The sequence below is a fragment of the Manduca sexta genome, chromosome 10 (assembly GCF_014839805.1).
Source record: "Manduca sexta isolate Smith_Timp_Sample1 chromosome 10, JHU_Msex_v1.0, whole genome shotgun sequence".
Taxonomy (NCBI): Eukaryota; Metazoa; Arthropoda; class Insecta; order Lepidoptera; family Sphingidae; genus Manduca; species Manduca sexta.
In genome coordinates this window covers 8,969,099-8,977,835 of record NC_051124.1, presented here as the reverse complement: position 1 = coordinate 8,977,835, position 8,737 = coordinate 8,969,099, and positions in this window count along the sequence as shown.

Genomic DNA, 8,737 nt, shown 5'->3' with positions numbered 1-8,737 from the left:
CCGATAAATTATAATATATTACGAGATAATAATGGCCATTACAAGTTCCAATATAGTATTACAGCGATGCTCCCAATGATTGGCTCACTTTAGTGACGTTAGTAAAAGGTTATTTTGGGGTAGCATAAATAGCACAAGTTATTCTATAGGAGAAGATAGATGCGCTTTAAACTGCAATATTATTTTCTCCCGACGTTTCGAAGACTTTGCAGCCTTCATGGTCACGGGGGGGATTGAGGTGTTGTTCATCTGTAAAGTCAAAGAAAAGTGAAGGCTGCAAAGTCTTCGAAACGTCGGGAGAAAATAAAATACTAAAACCGCGATGGAATCCCAAAAATAGTTTAATTTCAATGTCTAACATTCGCGTAAACATAAGAAATCATTATGCAATATTATCTTTAAATACTAGACGAAAAGACTAAAGGCAAATATTTTCTGTATATAAATTGATATTTCTACTTTTTTTTATAATTACACGTCAAAGTGACCCCACTTGACTACACCTAATGGTAAGTGAAGTGGAGTCCAATAGAATGTCGACTGATGAGGTATGATCACCCTTTGACAGTCGACACAATTATGCCGGCCTGATGCATCTGAATATACTATGGCGTGTTTTAACATCTCGTGTAGGTACGGTGGTATACGGGCGGATATAAAATATGGCCTACCAACTGCAAAACTATCGGTATATTTTTGGGTACGATTTTCGCATATAATTTGACTGGGATTGAATCTCACAAAGGCTGAGTCAAGCTCAAGTAGTCTGTTGTAATCATATGTAGAAATTTATTATTAAACATCTTTAATAATCTGTTGCGTGGAGCCCATTGGGGTAATATCAGGTCATTTTTTAAATTGCATTAACATTGCTACTGATGTCACTAGCATTATTTAATTTAAAGATCATTCAAACCCTTCGAAAGCGTAGGTTAGTTGCACTACAACTAAAGGTGCTTCACTAACGTGGTTTTTTAACATCAAGTAACGCACTTGTATTTTTTTTATTATACCTTCTAATCATACCTCAAAAGAACAAATAAAATAAACAAAGTTTCTTGTTACCAAGTCATAACAAATATCTGGCTGAAATAGTCGGCGAACTGAATAATGTATGACTTCAGCCTCTTTGTTTTTATCTAGTTAATTATAGAATGTTTTTGTAAGCGAAAGTTGGAAGAAACATTTCGACTAACATTTCGCGGTGGGTAATTATTAAAGTTAATTTAACTAATCCTTGGGAGTAATGAAACGTTACATTTCTGTTTTCGAAGTATATTAAATTTCGCCTAACCGCTCGAATTGTTTTACGTAAAACGATGCAGGAGGTACGTACAAATAATATGAAATGTTAAACTATCGCTGCAGTACAGTATCGTAATAGCTTATTATATAAATTCTATGTTTGCATTTTCCGGAATATACCGGCGAAACACTGTTTTAAAATATTAAATAAAAATGACGCTTGACGGTGACCTAATTTTTGAATTATGTACGTTATTTTAGAGACTTTTTAAAATCAGATTAATGCAATAAAATTTTATTTGTTTATATCCAATTTATTTAAAAAAAGTCTACTATTAAATATGGGTTTCGTGGTATTCTAATTCTATGAAATATTTTTTCTAGTTAGAAATCGGTTGACCTTGTTATATATAAAATAAATATAGTACGTTCCGCACCAACAAATCTCTCCACGTGTATGATGGGTAGCAAATATTCGTTGACATTTACATTAGTTGCGACATCGTTCTCAGAAACTTCGCTAGATTATAAATCATGCTGATTTAATTAGGTGCCAAATCGAATGTACATTAACAAGATATAATGTCGATAATTCGCTTCGTGAATGCAATCAACCACTTATGAATTACGGCTCACATTGGGGAAACATGTGAAAATTACGCGCCAGTTAGCGAAGTCTCCGAACTAATTAGTCCTATACATTATGTAGGGGTTCCTAAATATTCCGGTAACGAAGATTGTATCGAGAAATACCGGTGTTCGAAACTACTCGACACCGGGAGAAACTACATAAAATCTCATGTATATTTTCCAGATTATTGATAAAAATGGAATTGGAATAATAATGAAGATCTTGTTTTACAGGTCGGTTGTCATTCGCAATAATTCTTAATTATGATAGTTTAAAAATAGTCATCGGAAATCATAAGTCTGAATACGTACAATTACAATGACTTCAAACCATCAAAGTCTTAGGGACTTTATTACATGTAGAATACTAGAAAGCGAGTAAGAAGACTAATTTCGCAGATATTTTAATTTAAATATAAAATTAGCTTTGTTAAAACCGTTGTCAAAGACTTAACTTTTGTAAATAACATACTATTGAAATTAACTTACGAATTTAACGCTTTCAACTTAGTTTAATTATAATTATCGAGTATTTTACACTTCAAATAAGTAAATAGATTTTTATTTAAAAAAAAAAACAAACTGACTTCTACATACAATTACGAAAGAAATTAAAGGCCCCATTTGTCACAATTAAATTCAATAAAACATCCAGCGTCTTCGAGAAACTAACCGAAGATTCATTTGTAAAGTTGTAAGTGCTCAAACCCAAAAGACATCCACATAAAAGACCGCTTGGTTGGAAAGTAAGAAGGCATAAATACGAAATGCGATCAAAGTTAACCGGAACAGGACGGTCCCAGATCACGTTTGATCGTGGGTACCCTACTCAAATGCCAACTTTTAAATGTATTTTAGGGTTATATCGTGTACGCAAGCTATTCTAAACTAAACACCGGTCTGTCTGATATTAGACTGGATTACTTATGAAAATAGAAATACTTTAATCATTCTAAATATATCATAGGGATATAGACGCTCTCTATCAGATCATGGGTCGGAATTAGCATGGCTAGAAACGGGTGCACTGGTATCATGTTATACAGGGTAATTTTAACATTGAGTTACTAAATGAAACCCTCAGAACAATAACTTGAAACCACATTCTCGTATTTATCTCTGCTAGCATAGCGCCAAAAATATTGTAGATACAGTTGACTCACTATAATTCGTATGTATTGGAATATTAACACAAATGCAACTATATCTCAACGACAATCAGTAAATTTTTGAGTAGATTGCTTTATAGTTTTGATTTTAATACGAAAATTCATAACAATTTTATTTTGTGAAGATAAAGTCTAATGTTATTAAAATAGTCCTAAGCCTACAAAACCTAGACTAAATGACGCAGAAAAATATTATGGCGATTCAAAATATTTATATAATTCATTTTCGGTATATTTGTCGCTTAGACATAATTGGCTTTCAAGCGTCGATATAATTTTTTTTATTAATGCTATGAACACTATCAATATATGTCGGCATCCAATCCGCTCTTTAACTATGCCATTTAGAGTCAGCCAGTATATAAAAGACAACCAGTCATTTCTGGCTATCGGGGACGTAAGGGATCGACATTCAGATTGCAATATGCTACCATCTAGGGGATGAGATACAGACGTATTAAATAGCGTAGCCCCCCCTCCAACTTTTGAAACACAAAAAATAGTGATGTTGCCGAAACTAAAATCGATAAACATACACAAAATTAGTCGAACCATTAGAAAAAAAAAAGTTCATTGTCATTTTGCTGAACTAGAAAAATTGTTACGTAATTATTATTTACTTTCTTAGTAGAACCAGACATATACTTTGAAACTGCCGAATTAATAAAATTGTTACGAAAGTAATTATCCATTTACTTTTTCGATAGAAATGTATTTTGGAAAATGTTTCACCTACCAAATAAACATTGGAAGGAATAGCTCGTTTGAGCAATTTTATTATTTGTCCTAACAAGAAAGAACTGGGTCGCCGTGAAACCACATTCAATAAAATTTAGCTTTTTATTATTCACTAGAGAACAGCAAATGAGCAAATAATTCCGTCAAATTATTTTAAGGCATTATATTGCGAATATAATATACTTTGTTTTATATTCAATGGTATTAAATGCTTACTAAGAATAAGTTTTAGTGGAAAATGTTATATACACTGACGTATATTTTATAGACAAGAATATCCATATTATAAACTAATTGTTCAAAATCTGAACTAAAATGGCAACCAAAACGTCACTGTTATAACCTATTTATTCAATTGTACAAAAATAATTTTACCTATTGACTAATATTTTTTATTCAAATCCAGGTTTTAGAATCGAGTTCTTATAACATGAGCGCCACTCCGTACATAATCACAAGCTGTCAATATTGACCATACTAAAGTCAATTTGAATGGATTGCAGTTAAATTCAGTTGAACACAGTGAATGTTCGAAACGCTAAATCTAGTACGCAATACATTATTATATATCGATGGTTATATATAATAATAGAAAAGGTAAGTAATACTTTAATACATTTTAAGGTCATTAAAATGCATATAAAATAAATTTCAGGTTTATTTACATTAAAAATCCGTTTTTCCATTGTGCATTCATCTTAAATACTTTTTCACAGTTCGTTGCGGATAAACTGCCGCGGATTACTGATTCACAATTGTATGTATATGACACATTCAGAGGATTAAGTAAATGGGACCTAGGTTTTCACAATGGCATTTTAATTTTAAGTACATTTCAGTTGTTATTTTTTATCGACTGTTTTATTTCACTATGAAACAAAAACTGTCTGACCGGTGGTAGGTTATATGTGAAAGTCCGTCTGGGTAGGTACCAGCGCAATGTCTATTTCTGCAGCCAAGCAGCAGTGTGTAGTCACAGTTATGTTCCGATTTGAAGGACATTGTAGCCTGTCTACCAACTGGACTACATGTCTCAGGATGGCGAGCGCAGTGGAATACCAAACAATACTTTGTAATTCTAGGTGTTTTATGGTGTTTCTACAGTTTATGAGCGGTCGTATCGCTTCAGGCGTACCATCAGGCGATCGGCGGGCTCGTCTCGTCATTCAAAGCAATAAAAAAAATACTTTTTTTTATTGCTTTCAATGCGTGAATGTTACTACATTCACGCATTTTTTATCGCCAAAATGGTAAGCAGAGGTGCAACCGCGCCGGCGTCCGTCCTTAAGTCCCTACTACATAAAGATTACTCACACTTCAAATACGCACTAAACTTAAAATAATAAAAGAATAAGAAAAGTAAAACCAGGGTTTTTGGTGAAAATATTCGTCATACATCGTTGATTCATGGCATAATGCAGAAGCAAAGTCGACTACGTGGTTTCATTTAACTTAATTTGAAAATTAATCTATATATAGGTAGGGGATATTATCAAAAAGAATTGTAAAATTTTCACCCGTAGTTCGAAGTTGCACAAATAATTTTAAAATTATTGACCATAACTAGATTGTCATGAAATACAGCTCTTTGTAAACTAAAATATCAGTTAGACGGTACTCAGTTTATTGTAGCTAAGTTACTTGAAAGTTTTCGAATCAATTAACCATAGACTATGATTTATGACTGCTATGGAGCATAGAGTTCCGTGATTTATTACAAAGTATTTTTAACTTGGCTTCTTGTTTATGATTAGTTCGTGGCTTTCAGTATTTCTGATTAACTTGATACGTAACAGTTAAACTACCTTCTATTTTAATGCTGACCTATTTTAATTAACACAATGGAATACTTGCAATAACAGTTGTGAGTGAATTTCCAAGTCATTAAATTTATGAACTCCTTCATTTACAATGAACTAATATTTAATTATCAAAACGCTTAGTCACTCTAACAATTATGTTAATTTTTATTTATTTATTTAAAGGAAACATAGTGATAAAATGAAATTAAATAATAGAAAAGATACACAAATTACCTGTTCTCACATATGGAAAAAAGCCTTACTTTAATAAAACTAACAATAGTAACATTTTATTTTTATACAACGTATAAAGCACACACAATACAATCTATGTTTTAGTTTTACGTTTATGTTGCAAAAACAGGATTAAAAATATTTATATTATTGGTATAAATTTTAAGACAATAATTAATTCCCTTTATTTATCTTTCGAGATCATTGAAAATTTTCATTAAAAAGATATTGGAATCATGTGATACATATTATTCAATTTACACATCGAATATTACATAAAACTTTATAATAGTGAGCATGTGAAATGCTTATATCCCAAATGCTAAAATAACTATTCTAAATACTTTCGCCAGCAAACAATTCATTAAACCTTTACCCGTTATATCTATAGACGAACCTGACGCTATTTATTCTCTCATGCAGCCTCAGGAAATATGAGAATATTTTGTTCCATGCCCGTCATTACCACATTCTTAGAGATCTCATGATCGCGAACAGCTGCGAACTATGTGGATCTTAAACGAATGGCCCTTAGAAGGGTATAGATAAGAAACAGTAGACCGCGCCTTAAGCACTTCAGGGCTATGAAATAAGCGATATTTGAGGAAATTTTGCGTGAAGGAATATACGTAAAAAGGCGGGTATACAAAATAACTAACCAGTTATAACAGGTTTGATAAATGCTAAAGTAAGCAGTAAAATATATGCGACTTTCTGAGTGGCTTTATTACTGTTTATGATCAATAGAGTAGTCCCACGTTTGATTTGGCAAATTTTTTATGTAACATAAATAATACGAAAAAGAAATTCTTCGGTGTTATGATTGATTGGATAGTCCCACGTTTGATTTGCCGCGTTCTTTTTATGTAAATAAATAATATAAAAAAGAAATTCTCCTATAAAATAAGCATCAAAATTTCTTAAAAATTAACCGTTATTATATTTGAAATACTGTTTTGTGCAAAAGTGGGAGCGTGGTGGAGTTATCGAGCTATCTTTCTCTCACACACGCAGCGTTATGGGCGGTGCAATGCGGTGATGTCACTGTTTGCTGTAACAGTTATTGGACAATTACCCCTTCCATTAAAATTAAAATTGTTATTAATTTTATTTATTATTTATTATTGCGTGGATTTTTAATGACATACATTTCTGATAAATGTATGTTATAAAAAAATTAAAATCCCTACTGTGACTCTTTATAGGGAGAATTCCTCGTCACATCATTCACAACAAATAAATACCCAATAACCGTCACAGTAAATCTATATCCGCTCTCAACTCGCGGACTCTACAGCCTAAGGAAACACTATCCAGATACGTCAACGTAATAAGATCCTTTAGCTGCGAGTTAGTGGGCTGTGAACAAATAAATAGGATTATTGTGCCGTCTTCAAATACGTATATACATCAAAAAGTGAAGTGGCCACTCATATCCTATGTTATATGCTACTAGAAATTGTTGACTGTCGAGTAATTTTGGAGGAGCTCTTGACGAATGTGTTTTTTTTTCATGCTGTGTATGACGAGACGAGTTAGTCGTTCGCCAGATGGTAACCGATACGAGCGCTCATAAACAGTAAAATCACCGTCCAACACCTTGAAATACAAAGTATTGTTTGGTATTCCACTGCGCTCGCCATCTTAAGACTTGAGATGTTAACTCTCACTATGTCACACACTCGTGTTTGCGTAGTTATGGGTTTAAATATTCATCAAGTCCCAAACGTTACTTTTACAGATAGTTATATTATTATTAATTACATAAATTATACTTATGATAAAAACTCACGAATTTACCGCGTTCTGTACTTACTCTGGTAGGTAATGATTTCGCTTAAGCGGTTTAAGCATTTGCAATTTACTATGCAATACACAATATCTAGCATAGATTCAGTGTTCCGGATTTCTACTTGAATTTAAATTACGTTTTGCTTTCTATCTAGGTATTTAAAGGTGATTTTAGAATGTGCAATGAAACACCAAATTGTATGCTTATTACTTACCATGCCACAAACAAATACTGTTATGCACCATTACACATTGACACGTCAATTTAGAATTTCCGACTGAATTTCTAGAACCAAACAACTAAACCGTACAGCGGGTGTTCGAGAACGAGGCCTACATTGAATGTTCTGAACAAAGCTATTTCCTATAGCAGTGTCGATATTAACCAATGCTGAACTGAGCGTTGACATACCACTGGTTATAGAGATAGATAGACAGATAGATAGACTGCCCGTTCAATTTACATCACGTTATTGTGAGAACAATGATGCTAAGGAAAGCGTCAATAAATTCGTAAATATTAATAACAATAGAAGAGAGACTAATTAAAAAAAAAACAACTAATTTTACAGAAATACTTTCATAGAATATCAATCTATCTTTCTTAATAAGATGTAAAAATAAAGTATTCTTTAGAAAGCATCTGGGAGGTAGTTAAACAGTAATTATTAGACATAACTTAATCAGGTTAACATTACATTACATACTAGTGGTAGGTCTCTCATATGTGAGAGTCCGCCTGGGTAGGTACCACCGCAATGTTTATTTTTGCCGCCAAGCAGCATTGTGTAGTCACTGTTTTGTTCCGGTTTGGAGAACATTGTAGCCAGTGTAACTACTGAACTTGTGTGACTTAACATCTCATGTCTCAAGATGGCGAGCGCAGTGGAATACCAAACAATACTTTGTAGTTCAAGGTGTTCGATAGTGTATCTGCTGTTTATGGTCGGTCGTATAACTTACCACCAAGCGAACGGCGGGCTCGTCCCGTCATTCAAAGCAATATTAAAAGAAACCTAAGATATATTGATCCTAACGCCAGATCGGTCACACACTATCCATGCCATTTAAATATTTTTCCCATAAATACGAAATAAACAAAGAACCGTCATAGACGATGTTAAAGTA